The following is a 14,137-nucleotide window of genomic DNA, read 5'->3' as shown; positions in this document are numbered from 1 at the left end:
GTCTGAGCACTGATGGAGGGATTGTGTGTTCCTGGTGTAACTTGGGCAGTTGTTGTTGCCATCCTGTACCTGATGTTCGGATGTACCGATCCTGTACAGGTGTTTGTTACACGTGGTCTGCCACTGCGAGGATGATCAGCTGTCCATCCTGTCTCCCTGTAGCGCTGTCTTAGGCCTCTCACAGTACGGACATTGACATTTATTGCCCTGGCCACATCTGCAGTCCTCATGCCTCCTTGCAGCATGCCAAAGGCATGTTCACGCAGATGAGCAGGGACCCTAGGCATCTTTCTTTTGGTGTTTTTCAGAGTCAGTAGAAAGGCCTCTTTAGTGTCCATAACTGTGACCTTAATTGCCTACCTGTCTGTAAGCTGTTAGTGTCTTAACGACCGTTCCACAGGTTCATGTTCATTAATTGTTTATGGTTCGTCGAACAAGCATGGGAAACAGTGTTTAAACCCTTTACAATGAAGATCTGTGAAGTTATTTAGATTTTTATGAATTATCTTTGAAAGACAGGCTCCTGAAAAAGGGACGTTTCTTTTTTTGCTGAGTTTATATATCACCTCCTCCATTGACATTCCTGTCTTTTCTGTAGATGTTATAAACATATATTGCTACCACTGTATCATTAAATGAATTATCTAAGTGAATTTCACAGATGGCCGGTATATGAATGTAATCTGAACAAGTTATACATTTCAGGAGCCTTGTTTCTCAGTCGATTTATGTTAACCTCTTGGGGCTATGTGGGACGCTAGCGTGCCACCCGTGGTGCACCCTATCAACAGCAGGTGCATTTCAAGAGCGGCAAATTTGAAACCAAATAAATGTCAAAATTCAAATTTTTCAAACATACAACTATCTTACACCCTTTGAAAGATAAACTTCTCCTTAATCTGTCCGATTTCAAAAAGGTTTTACGGCGAAAGCATAAAGTTAGATTATGTTAGGAGAGTACATTGACAATAGCTGTGTGTAATATTTTGTCAATTCAAAGACAGGCGTCACCAAAACCATAAAACCAGCTAAAATGATGCACTAACCTTTGACAATCTCCATCAGATGACACTCCTAGGACATTATGTTAGACAATACATGCATTTTTAGTTCTATCAAGTTCATATTTATATCCAAAAACAGCGTTTTACTATGGCGTTGATGTTCAGGAAATCGTTTCCCTCCAATAACCGGCAGTCAAGTCAGCACAACAAATGAAATAATTAATATTAGAAAACATTGGTAAAATATTATATTGTCATTTAAAGAATTATTATAGATTTACCTCTCTTGAACGCAATTGACTTGCCAGATTTAAAAATAACCTTACTGGGAAATCACACTTTGCAATAATCTGAGCACTGCGCCCAGAAAAATACGCTTTGCGATACAGACAAGCGGCCATGTTGGAGAGATTTAAAATCGAAAATACTATGTAAATAATCCATTACCTTTGATTCTCTTCATCAGATGTCACTTCCAGGAATCCCAGGTCCATAACGAATGTAGTTTTGTTCAAAAAAGCTCATCATTTATGTCCAAAAAGCTCCGTGTTGTTAGCACATGATCTAAGCCCGCCGGACTTCACTTCATGAACGAGGGGAAAAAATATATTTACGTTCGTTCAAACATGTCAAACGTTGTATAGCATAAATCATTAGTGCCTTTTTTAACCAGAACATGAATAATATTCAAGGTGGACGAATGCATTCTCTTTTAACCTCTCTAGGCTAGGCGGGACGAATTCGTCCCACCTACGTAACAGCCACTGCTATCCTGTGGCGCGATTTTCAAAACCTTAAAAATCCTATTACTTCAATTTCTCAAACATATGACTATTTTACAGCCATTTAAAGACAAGACTCTCGTTAATCTAACCACACTGTCCGATTTCAAAAAGGCTTTACAACGAAAGCAAAACATTAGATTATGTCAGCAGAGTACCAAGCCAGAAATAATCAGACACCCATTTTTCAAGCCAGCATATAATGTCACCAAAACCCAGAAGACAGCTAAATGCAGCACTCACCTTTGATGATCTTCATCAGATGACAACCCTAGGACATTATGTTATACAATACATGCATGTTTTGTTCAATCAAGTTCATATTTATATCAAAAACCAGCTTTTTACATTAGCATGTGACGTTCAGAACTAGCATACCCCCCGCAAACTTCCGGGGAATTCGCTAACATTTTACTAAATTACTCACGATAAACGTTCACAAAAAGCATAACAATCATTTTAAGAATTATAGATACAGACCTCCTCTATGCACTCGATATGTCCGATTTTAAAATAGCTTTTTGGTGAAAGCACATTTTGCAATATTCTAAGTACATAGCCCAGGCATCACGGGCTCGCTATTTAGACACCCGGCAAGTTTAGCACTCACCATAATCATATTTACTATTATAAAAGTTTGATTACCTTTTGTTGTCTTCGTCAGAATACACACCCAGGACTGCTACTTCAATAACAAATGTTGGTTTGGTCCAAAATAATCCATCGTTATATCCGAATAGCGGCGTTTTGTTCGATGCGTTCCAGACACTATCCGAAATAGTAAAGAAGTGTCGCGCGCATGGCGCAATTCGTGACAATAAAATTCTAAGTATTCCATTACCGTACTTCGAAGCATGTCAACCGCTGTTTAAAATCAATTTTTACGACATTTTTCTCGTGAAAAGCGATAATATTCCGACAGGGAATCTCCTTTTCGGCAAACAGAGGAAAAAATCCCAAAGGCGGGGCGGTCGGGGTCACGCGCAGAAGCCAGTGTCCCTTGATCGGCCACTTGAGAAAGGCGATAATGTGTTTCAGCCTGGGGCTGGAATGACGACATTCTGTTTTTTCCCGGGCTCTGAGCGCCTATGGACGACGTGGGAAGTGTCACGTTAGAGCAGAGATCCTTAGTAAATGATAGAGATGGAAAACAAGTTCAAGAAATGGTCAGACAGGCCACTTCCTGTAAAGGAATCTCTCAGGTTTTGACCTGCCATTTGAGTTCTGTTATACTCACAGACACCATTCAAACAGTTTTAGAAAATTTAGGGTGTTTTCTATCCATATGTAATAAGTATATGCATATTCTAGTTACTGGGTAGGAGTGGTAACCAGATTAAATCGGGTATGTTTTTTATCCAGCCGTGTCAATACTGCCCCCTATCCTAAACAGGTTAAAACGTATTGGAACGAGGGTACCCAACATGACCTCGCGCGCCAGAGTCTAATCGGCCATCACCGTTCCAAGGCTCTTGTTCGGTCAGATCTCACAGTGGAAGACTCAAAACACTTTGTAAAGGCTGGTGACATCTAGTGGAAGCAATAGGAAGTGCCAAAAGATTAATAAGCCCCTGTGTGTTTCAATGGCATAGGCTTAAAGGTAATTCAACACATCAGGTATCCACTTCCTGTCAGAAAATGTCTCAGGGTTTTGCCTGCCAAATGAGTTCTGTTATACTCACAGACACCCTTCAAACAGTTTTAGAAACTTTAGGGTGTTTTCTATCCATGTATAATAAGTATATGCATATTCTAGTTACTGGGTAGGATTAGTAACCAGATTAAATCGGGTACGTTTTTTTATCCAGCCGTGAAAATACTGCCCCCTAGCCCCAACAGGTTAATGTTGGCTATTTTTAGCCCTTTTCTGGGTTGCTTTTTTGTTTCTGGGTAACAATTAAGTGCCTTGCTGTGATTGTTAGCATTTTTAGGCTACACCCCCACCCCCTGTCAGACAACCAGGAAGATGTCATTTTTTTCTTATCCAAGTTTCCACTAACACCTTAGTTTACAACATGTCAGAACAGCCGCCTTGCCGGCTGGAATGTGTGAGGACCTCACCGACACGCCGGGAACACCTTTTAAAAGAAACACTAGGCTATGGCAGGCGTCTCTCTGTCTCTTTGTTGCTCTCTCTCCTTGTCTCTCGCTCTCCCTGTCTCTCTCTTTCTCGTACACACACACACACAAGCAGTTGCCTGCAGTGTATCGTTCTGCTGACATTAATCGATTAATCTGACAAAATGGCAAAAAATGTGCCTCTACAACTGTTGCTAATGTTGTGCTCTGATTTGTGACCTGGCAGTAATTGTGACAAAATTCTAAATGTCAGCGGTTGACTGACTCCCAAATGCCAACCAGATAAGATTCGATATCTCTCTGTAAACAAAGGCCCCTTGGATGAGCCTGCTCCTATTTATAGTGAAGTCTGCTGTTCTTTCAGAGTGAAGTTGTCAACGTCAACTGTGGTATCTTTGGGTAGGGAGGTCTCAGGTCATGCTTTGCTTGATTATTGACTCTATCATAAAATTATGAAATCTATGAGCCCCATATCTTGTAACTCATTTACAGACATTGTATCTGTTGTATCCGTGTGTGTATGATAAACACGTCTATTGTTCTTGACATTTCCATGGCTATAAGTAGGCCTAGTGAGTGCACATTTAAAAAAAAATGTTTCTTAGCATTTTTGTATTAGTGTTATTTGTAGTTTTTACCCCTTTTTTCTAACCAATTTTGTGATACCCAATTGGTAGTTACAGTCTTGTCCCATCGCTGCAACTCCCATACGGTCTCGGAGAGGCGAAGGTCGAGAGCCATGCGTCCAGCCAAGCACTGCTTCTTGACACACTGCTCACTTAACCCGGGAAGCCAGCCGCACCAATGTGTCGGAGGAAATACCGTACAGCTGGCGACCGAAGTTGGCTAGCAGGCGCCCGGCCCGCCTCAAGGAGTCGATGGGACAAGGAAATCCTGGCCAGCCAAACCCTCCCCTGACCCGAACGACGCTGGGCCAATTGTGCGCTGCCTCATGGGTCCCCTGGTCACGGGCAGCTGTGACATAGTCTGGGATCGAGCCCTGGTCTGTAGTGACGCCTCAACAACTGCTGCATTACTCGGGAGGGTTTCTTTGCATTTCAGATTGCACTTCATTCCCCCTGTGAATCACAGTGATGATGTGGTGATGTATCACAAAGCTCCGTCATGCTAAGCACTGTATTATGGATAACAAATTGAACTAAGTTCAGTTCTCTAACCAACATTGTCCTGGGTAGATGTCTTGGCAAATCTAATCAAATTGTATTGGTCACATACACATAATTAGCAGATGTTATAGCAGGTGTAGTGATCTGCTTTTGTTCCTAGCTCCAACAGTGCTGTACTATCTACAGTACACAACAATACACACAAATCTAAAAAGTAAAAGAATGGAATTAAGTAATATAGAAATATTAAGATAAGCAAAGTCAGAATTGGTAGTATAAATACACCGTGCGGTCGGAAAGTATTCAGACCCCTTGATGTTTACCACATTTGTTAGGTTACAGCCTTATTTTAAAATTGATTAAATTCTTCCTTATCAATCTACACGCAATACCCCATAATGACAAAGCAAAAACAGGTTTTTAGAATTTTTTGCAAATGTATGACAAATAGAAAATGGAATTATCACATTTGCATAAGTATTCAGACCCTTTACTCAGTACTTTGTTGGCAGCGATTACAGCCTCAAGTCTTTTTGGGTATGACACTACAATCTTGGCACACCTGTATTGGGAGTTTCTGCCATTTCTTCTCTTGGATGGGGAGCGTCGCTGCACAGCTATTTTCTGGTCTCTCTCTTCAAGTCCGGGCTCTGGCTGGGCCTCTCAAGGTAATTCAGAGACTTGTCCCGAAGCCACTCCTCCGTTGTCTTGACTGTGTGCTTAGGGTTGTTGTCCTGTTTGAAGGTGAACCCTCACCCCAGTCTGGGGTCCTGAGCCCTCTGGAGCAGGTTTTCATCAAGGATATCTCTGTACATCTTTCCCTCGATCCTGACTAGTCTCCCAGTCCCTGCCAATGGAAAAACATCTGATGCTGCCACCATCAATGCTTCACCGTAGGGATGGTGCCAGGTTTCCTTCAGATGTGACGCTTGGCATTCAGGCCAAGGAGTTGAATCTTGATTTCATCAGACCAGAGAATCTTGTTTCTTATGGTCTGAGAGTCTTTTAGGTGCATTTTGGCAAACTCCAAGCAAGCTGTCATGTGCATTTTTACTGAAGAGTGGCTTCAGTATCCACCACTCTACCATAACGGCCTGATTTGTGGAGTGCTGCACAGATGGTTGTCCTTCAGGAAGGTTCTCCCATCTCCACAGAGGAACTCTGGAGGTCTGTCAGTGACCATCTGTTTCTTGGTCACCTCCCTGACCAAGGCCCTTCTCCCCTGATTGCTCAATTTGGCCGGGTTGCCAGCTCTACGAAGAGTGTTGGTGGTTCCAAACTTCTTCCATTTAAGAATGGAGGCTGCTGTGTTCTTGGGGACCTTCAATGCTGCAGACATTTTTTGTCACCCTTCCCCAGATCTATGTCTCGACACAATCCTGTCTCGGAAATCTACAGACAATTCCTTGGTTTTTGCTCTGACATGCACTGTCAACTCTGGGACCTTATATAGACAGGTGTGTGCCTTTCCAAATCATGTCCAATCAATTGAATTTACCACAGGTGGACTCCAGTCAAGTTGTAGAAACATCTCAAGGATGATCAATGGAAACAGAATGCACCTGAGCCTTAAATAAGGCATTTAAAAAAAAATATATATACACATTTACAAACATGTCTAAACCTGTTTTCGCTTTGTCATTATGAGGTATTGTTTAAATTGATTAAAAAAATAATAATGCAATCTATTTCAGAATAAGGCTGTAACGTAACAAAATGTGAAAAAAGTCAAGTGGTCTGAATACTTTCCAAATGCGCTGTATATATGTATGATGGAATATATAGACAATATGGGCGGTATATGGATAAAATATGTAGTATAGCTGAAGAATATGTAGGGTAGAATATATGTTCAGCAATAGTTAAATAGGATAGGCCTAGACTCGAATACAGTATATACATATGAAGTGGGTAGGACCGAGGTTAATTAATCCTCTCTCTGTGTATCAAGTCTTCCTCAGTCTGGATTGGTCTATTGTCTCAGGAGGCCAATTGATATGAAAAGTTATCTATCGATGCAACAATTTACTCTGCCATATTTTTGTTAGTAATTAGATGATGGAAGTGGAGGAAGAGTGAATGTGTTAGGGGAGAGGACGATTAAGGTTCGGAGAGAGGAAAGGGGGGGGGAGATTGCAAAAGAAGACTGAAGAGATGAGATGGCAGGAAAGGAATAATCAAGCAGTTGGAATAAATAGTGTGAGAGGAGAGCAGTTAGAGAAATGTTAGGCTGCCTGACTCTGGTTCTGATCAGTCAGCTGGACCTTTTCATTATGTCTGCTCTCCTCAACCCCTGTGTCCCGTGTGTGTGTCTGCGCGTCTGATTACTCCCTTGCCACTGTCACCCCTGGCCTGTAACAGATAAACACCACAGCTCAAAGTCATGCCAGGTCTTTGATAACAGGTTTGTTAGAATTTCAGGTGTACTGGGTTTGAAAATAGCAGTTAAGCCGCAATGGAGTCAAAATTTGCATGCGAGCGTCAATACACTGCATAGCGTATGCCAACTTAATTGTCATGAGAATCTATAATAAACAGTTGTATTTGTCATGTTCACTGTGCAGCCTTTGTGTGTTCCTTTTGACTCACCTTGTATGTCCTATGGGAGCCACTGTACCTGCCTCCTGTTATGTTGGCTCATGAATGTGAGGAGAGTTGTTTGTAGCTGATACACCCTAGCAGTTTATAAAGAATTTAGCTAGTCTCGTTCTTTCTACATAACAGTATTCTCCCTTGAAAGCAGTATCTCGAGTTTCCCAGCCGTAGCCTGCCTAGGCTATATGCCTGTGCTCGAAATCAACAAAGGTAAGCATAAAGTTATTGTTTTCAAATATGTATTATTGGCACTGGCAGCTAAACTTATCAACACTAAATAGACACTTAACTGTACATGTCACAATTCCAGACATAACAATGCACAAACAGCCTATTTATTGACAATTTATCTTCTCACTTTATCAGCTTTGCTTTGCGTAGATGCGAGAAAGAAATTGCTTTCTGATTTGAAATGCATGCCGGAGTTGATGGCCTTGACGCTTGCGGCCCGTCTGTTTTCTCTCGTTCACTACCGTGCATTCTAATTCCAGCATGTTCATGCGCGTAAAAAACAGACGCTTTTCGTTTTATCTGGGCTTTAAGCTTATTGAAGAGCAATGATACTATCAAGAGCAGTGTGCTGGTTTCTTATTTTTTTCTCAATTTATTCAACTGTTACCATGCACCTGCAAAGGAGATAGATGTGCGAGTGCCTTTTGAATTTTGGCTTTAGGCTACATCCCATATCGGACTGGACCAGGTTTCCCCAAATGCATCTTAAGGCTAATAAGTTCATTGTTAGAACCTTCGTAGGATCATCATTTAATCTGTTTCCCAAAACCATAGTTACTAAAGTTGCACATGAAAATGCTTGTTATTTACCGACTTCCTCAGACTACTCGTAGAACAGCTAAGTGCGTCGTTAGATGTGTTTTTTCCCTACTTCATCACTTTATAAATAGAAGATCTCCGCTAAATATAGAATCAAGATGTTCATCTGTCTCTCTGTGACCACCGATAACTTCACAATGAAGTTGACACCAAATACAAAATTGTTAATGTCTTTGCAATTGTTACAAACAATCGAAGGATGAAAAGATGCTTCAAATAAACATCGAGATGACTGCATTCAAATATATACAATACCGTTCAAAGGTTTGAGGTCACTTAGAATTTCTTGTTTATGAAAGAAAAGCATTTTTTTTGTCCATTAAAATAACATCAAATTGATCAGAAATACAGTGTAGACATTGTTAATATTGTAGCTGGAAACTGAAGATTTTTTATGGAATATCTACATAGACGTACAGAGACCCATTATCAGCAACCAACACTCCTGTGTTCCAATGGCACGTTGTGTTAGCTAATCCAAGTTTATCATTTTAAAAGGCTAAATGATCATTGGAAAACCCTTTTGCAATAATGTTAACACAGCCGAAAACTGTTGTTCTGATTAAAACCTCTTCAGCGTCTGATCCCGTTAGCGGGATCAAAATCCAGCAAAAAATCATATCGCCAATTAGCATAAAAAAAATATCATAATTAAAAAAAAATAATAATAATATATATATATTTTTTTTATAGATACACCTCTCCTGAATCGACCCACGTCGTCCGATTTCAAAAAGGTTTTACAGGAAAAGCAAATCATTAGATTATATTAGATGAGTCCATCGTAAAAAGCAGCTTCATAGCCATTTTCCGACCAACCACTTGCATCACATATAATCAAAAAACAGCTAAATGCAGCACTAACCTTTTACAAACTTCATCAGATGGCACCCCTAGGACATCATGTTATACAATGCATGCATTCTTTTGTTCAATAAAGGTCATATTTATATATAAAAACAGCATTTTACATCTCTGTCTGACGTTGACTTCATTATTTCCCCTCAAAAGCGTCCCGGTAAACAATGCTGCATTTCCCTAAATTACTATACTATAACGATTTTTTAAATGTATATTGTCAATCTAACATTTATAGATGAATATCTCTTGAGAACACCCGTCATACCAGATTTTAAATTAACTTTACTGGGTAATCACACTTTGCGATAAAAGGAGATGCGATACTCAGAAAATTAGCTAATATACAGAGCTCGGCGCCATCTTGGAAAGAATCTCATGTCACGTCTTATCTTCTATAAATCTCGTACAACGCTGTGTACTACTCCCTTCACAGCGCAAACTGGCTCCTACCAAAATAGAAAGAGGAGTGGGAGGCCCCGGTGCACAACTGAGCAAGAAGACTAAGTGAAGAAGCGACTCCGGGATGCTGGCCTTATAGGCAGAGTTGCAAAGAAAAAGCCATATCTCAGACTGGACAATACAAATAAAAGATTAAGAATGGGCAAAAGAACACAGACACTGGACAGAGGAACTCTGCCTAGAAGGCCAGCATCCCGGATCGCCTCTTCACTGTTGACGTTGAGACTGGTGTTTTTGCGGGTACTATTTAATGAAGGTGCCAGTTGAGGAATTGTGAGGCATCTGTTTCTCAAACTAGACACTAATGTACAGTTGAAGTCAGAAGTTTACATACACCTTAGCCAAATACAGATAAAATCAGTTTTTCACAATTCCTGACATTTAATCCTAGTAAAAATTCCCTGTCTTAGGTCAGTTAGGATCACCACTTTATTTTAATGTGAAATGTCAGAATAATAGTAGAATGATTTATTTCAGCTTTTATTTCTTTCATCACATTCCCAGTGGGTAGGAAGATTACATACACATTCTGAAGGCCCTAAAGATCGATGTTTTACAACGTTTGACATGTTTGAACGAATGTTAATTTATTTATTTTTTTACTTTACTTCGTGACATTTTTGCCGTGCTTCCTACATTTGGAGCAGCTGAACTGAACGCGCGAACAACATGGAGTTATTTGGACATAAATTATGGAGTTTATCGAACAAAACAACATTTGTTGTGGACCTCGGATTCCTGGAAATGCATTCTGATGAAGATCATCAAAGGTAAGTGAATATTTCTAATGCTATTTAGGATTTTAGATGACTCCAAAATGGCGGCTATCTGTATGGCGAAGTGTGTATTTTTCTGAGCACAGTACTCAGATTATTGCAAAGATTATTGCCTTCCCAGTAAAGTTCTTTTGAAATCTTTCACAGCGTTAGCATAAAGGACATGTTCAGCTATAATTATTTGAATGACAGTTTAATATTTTATCAACGTTTGACGAGTATTTTTGTAAATTGTAGTGCTGATTCACCGAGGGAAAATATATTCTGAACGTCACGCGCCAATGTAAAATGCTGTTTTTAGATATAAATATGAACTTTATCGAGCAAAAAATGCATGTATTGTGTAACATGATGTCCTAGGAGTGTCATCTGATGAAGATCATCAAAGGTTAGTGCTGCATTTAGCTGTGCTGCATTTAGTTTTCTGTGACATATATGCAGGATTGGAAAATGGCTGCGTGGTTATTTTTGTCTATGTACTCCTAACATAATCTAATGTTTTGCTTTCGCTGTAAAGTATTTTTGAAATCGGACAACGTGGTTCGATTCAGGCGAAGTGTGTCTATAAAATGGTGTAAAATAGTCCTACGTTTGAGAAAATTGAAATTATTAGATTTGTGGTTTTGAATCTGGCGCTCTGATTTTTCACTGGCTATTGTCAAACTCAATCCCGCTAATGGGATCGGGTTGTCGTAAGAAGTTAACCAAAAATTTGTGGAGTGGTTGAAAAACAAGTTAATGACTCCAACCTAAGTGTATGTAACCTTCCGACTTCAACTGCACTTGTTCTCTTGCTCAGTTGTGCACCGGAGCCTCCCACTCCTCTTTCTATTCTGGTAAGAGCCAGTTTGCGCTGTTCTGGGAAGGGAGTAGTACACCACGTTGTACGAGATCTTCAGTTTCTTGGCAATTTCTTGCATGGAATAGCCTTCATTTCTCAGAAAAAGAATAGACTGAAATGTTTCTGGCCATTTTGAGCCTGTTATCGAACCCATAAATGCTAATGCTTCAGATACTCAACTAGTCTAAAGAAGACCAGTTTTTTTGCTTCTTTAATTAGAACAACATTTTTAAGCTCTGCTAACGTAATTGCAAAAGGGTTTTCTAATGATCAATCAGCCTTTTGAAGTTATAAACTTGGATTAACTAACACAACGTGACATAGGAACACAGGAGTGATGGTTGCTGATAATGGGCCTATGTAGATATTCCATTTTAAAAAAAATCTGCTGTTTCCAGCTACAGTAGTCATTTACAACATTAACAATGTCTACACTGTATTTCTGATCAATTTGGTGTTATTTTAATGAACAAAATTATTTGCTTTTCTTTCAAAAACAAGGACATTTCTAAGAGACCACAAACTTTTGAATGGTAGTGTAAGTAGCTTACCTACAGGATAGGCCTATATATTTAAATTATATTGAAATCAATTTCATGATCATTCAATTGAGTTTTTTGTGGCTGTCTATATTTTTGACTCAATATATTTCATGGTGTAGCCAAACATGTGTGCTATGATGCGCCAAATCTTGATTTAGTGCATTATTATAGGGTAAGCAAAGAATAAGCCTTCTCAATATTTGCAGCCATACAATATATCATCAGATGTAGACCTTACAGTAAAATGCTTACTTAGTGTATGTAAACTTCTGACCCACTGGAATTGTGATACAGTGAATTTTAAGTAAAATAATCTGTCTGTAAACAATTGTTGGAACCAAAAATGCAGTTACAAAAAATATGGATAAGAATAAGAAATAAAAAAGTAACAAGTAATTAAAGAGCAGCAGTAAAATAACAATAGCGAGACTATATACAGGGGCGGTACCGGTATAGTCAATGTGCGGGGGCACCGAATAATTCTAATGCTAAAATAAGATTTGAAATGAGAAAGCTAATCCGAGAGCAGTGCTGCTTTCGATCCTATCAGTATTAACACATGCCTCAATGATGCGCTTAGCGAGCATACTCTCCGCGTGGTGTTTTCCATTGGCTGTAAGATGCATCGTTGAATCACTCGTAAGTATCAAGGCGAGACCCAAATGCAGACACAGGAGGCAGGTGGTTGGAGTATTACAATATTTAGTTATCCAATAGGGGAATGCAAGAGAATGGTCGTGGACAGGCTAAAGGGTCAAACCAGTTCAGAGTTCAAAAGGTACCGAAAGGCAGGCAGAATCAAGGTCTGGCCAGGCAGGATGATCAGGCAGGCAGGAAAGAAAGAAATCCAGAGTCAGGCAGGGGTCAAAACCTAGAGGACTATGAAAAAGAGAAGAGCAAAAGGAGTACAGGAAAAACACGCTGGTTGACTAGACTAACATACAAGTCGAACTGGCACAGAGAGACAGGAAACACAGGGATAAATACACTGGGGGAAACAAGCGACACCTGGAGGGGGTGGAGACAATAATGAGGACAGGTGAAACTGATCAGGGTGTGACAGTAAGCCTAAATTCCATCACGATCAGGAAAACGGGCCCTGGAAAGCTACTACAATTATGATAAGAAAGAAAACTGAATAATACAATTTCGCATTTTGATACCTGTATTTCTTATTCTTTCAGCTGTGAACTATGCTTTCTTTATATCTTGTGGTTTTATTTGCACACACAAAACAGTGGGGATATGTTTCTCTTTATGCAGTGATTGAGGCTGTGTCCACAGCAGTTTGCATGCATGTTATGCATGCATGTTACCTTCCCGCTTTGTGTCGCTTTTGTTTAGCTGTAAAAACTACTCATGTTGGCTTTCCCACAGACACGGTTGGAAAGGGTTTTAATAATGGATCTTAATTCCAGGTTTTCAGAGTCGCATGAGTGTGTCTGATATTCTCTCTGCGTGTGTGTGTGTGTGTGTGTGTGTGTGTGTGTGTGTGTGTGTGTGTGTGTGAGAGTGAGTGAGAGACCTGGGTTTAAATACTATTTAGGATACATTAAATTACTTTCTAAGACATTTCGAAGTAAGTCTTGAGATGTTTTTCTTTGAAAATACAAGTAGTTGGAATGTTGTTGGAAATATTGGAAATATTTGGAAAAACATTTAAATTCTCATGCATTTGAACCCAGGTCTGTTTGACATTATGTATTTGGATACAAGTATTTGAAAAAACTTTCAAATATTACAAATAGAAGTAGTTGATTTGGCCACATTATTTGAAAATAGTCAAATACACAGAAATAACAATAAAAAAAAAAATACTATGTATTTCCACCCAGGTATCGTGTTTGTGTGTGCACACTCCCTGCTGGTCTAGCTGGTTAGGTTGGTGCAGTCCTGGGTTTAGCTTTCACTTTGGGAAAGTAGAATGGGGTATATGATACCCCCTGTGTGCTTTCTCCTTTTTCTCTGCTAAGGGGATGGAATTGCACCCACATTTTACATTTACATTTTAGTCATTTAGCAGACGCTCTTATCCAGAGCGACTTACAGTAGTGAATGCATACATTTCATACATTTTTTTCCTGTGCACCCCAGAGGTAGTAGAAAGGTGGCCTATGATTATACAATTCAGAGAGCTATACAGCACACCCCCTTCCCTTTGCTTCCCTCCTGCCCCAGGGGCCATGTTCCTTCTCCTGATTTTGAGGTTGAGGGCAAGGGTGGGGAGGGGAGAGGGGTGT

General features: G+C 39.9%; 1 protein-coding gene across 1 annotated transcript in view; it reads left to right on the top strand.

Annotated features, from left to right (window-relative positions):
* LOC106561901 (low-density lipoprotein receptor-related protein 4-like) overlaps window positions 1-14,137 on the top strand; it is a 281,986-nt gene that overhangs the window by 13,980 nt on the left and 253,869 nt on the right.

The sequence above is a fragment of the Salmo salar genome, chromosome ssa11 (assembly GCF_905237065.1).
Source record: "Salmo salar chromosome ssa11, Ssal_v3.1, whole genome shotgun sequence".
NCBI classification, from domain to species: Eukaryota; Metazoa; Chordata; class Actinopteri; order Salmoniformes; family Salmonidae; genus Salmo; species Salmo salar.
The sequence above is the reverse complement of the archived record's forward strand: the minus strand, read 5'-3'. Positions and strand labels throughout refer to the sequence as shown.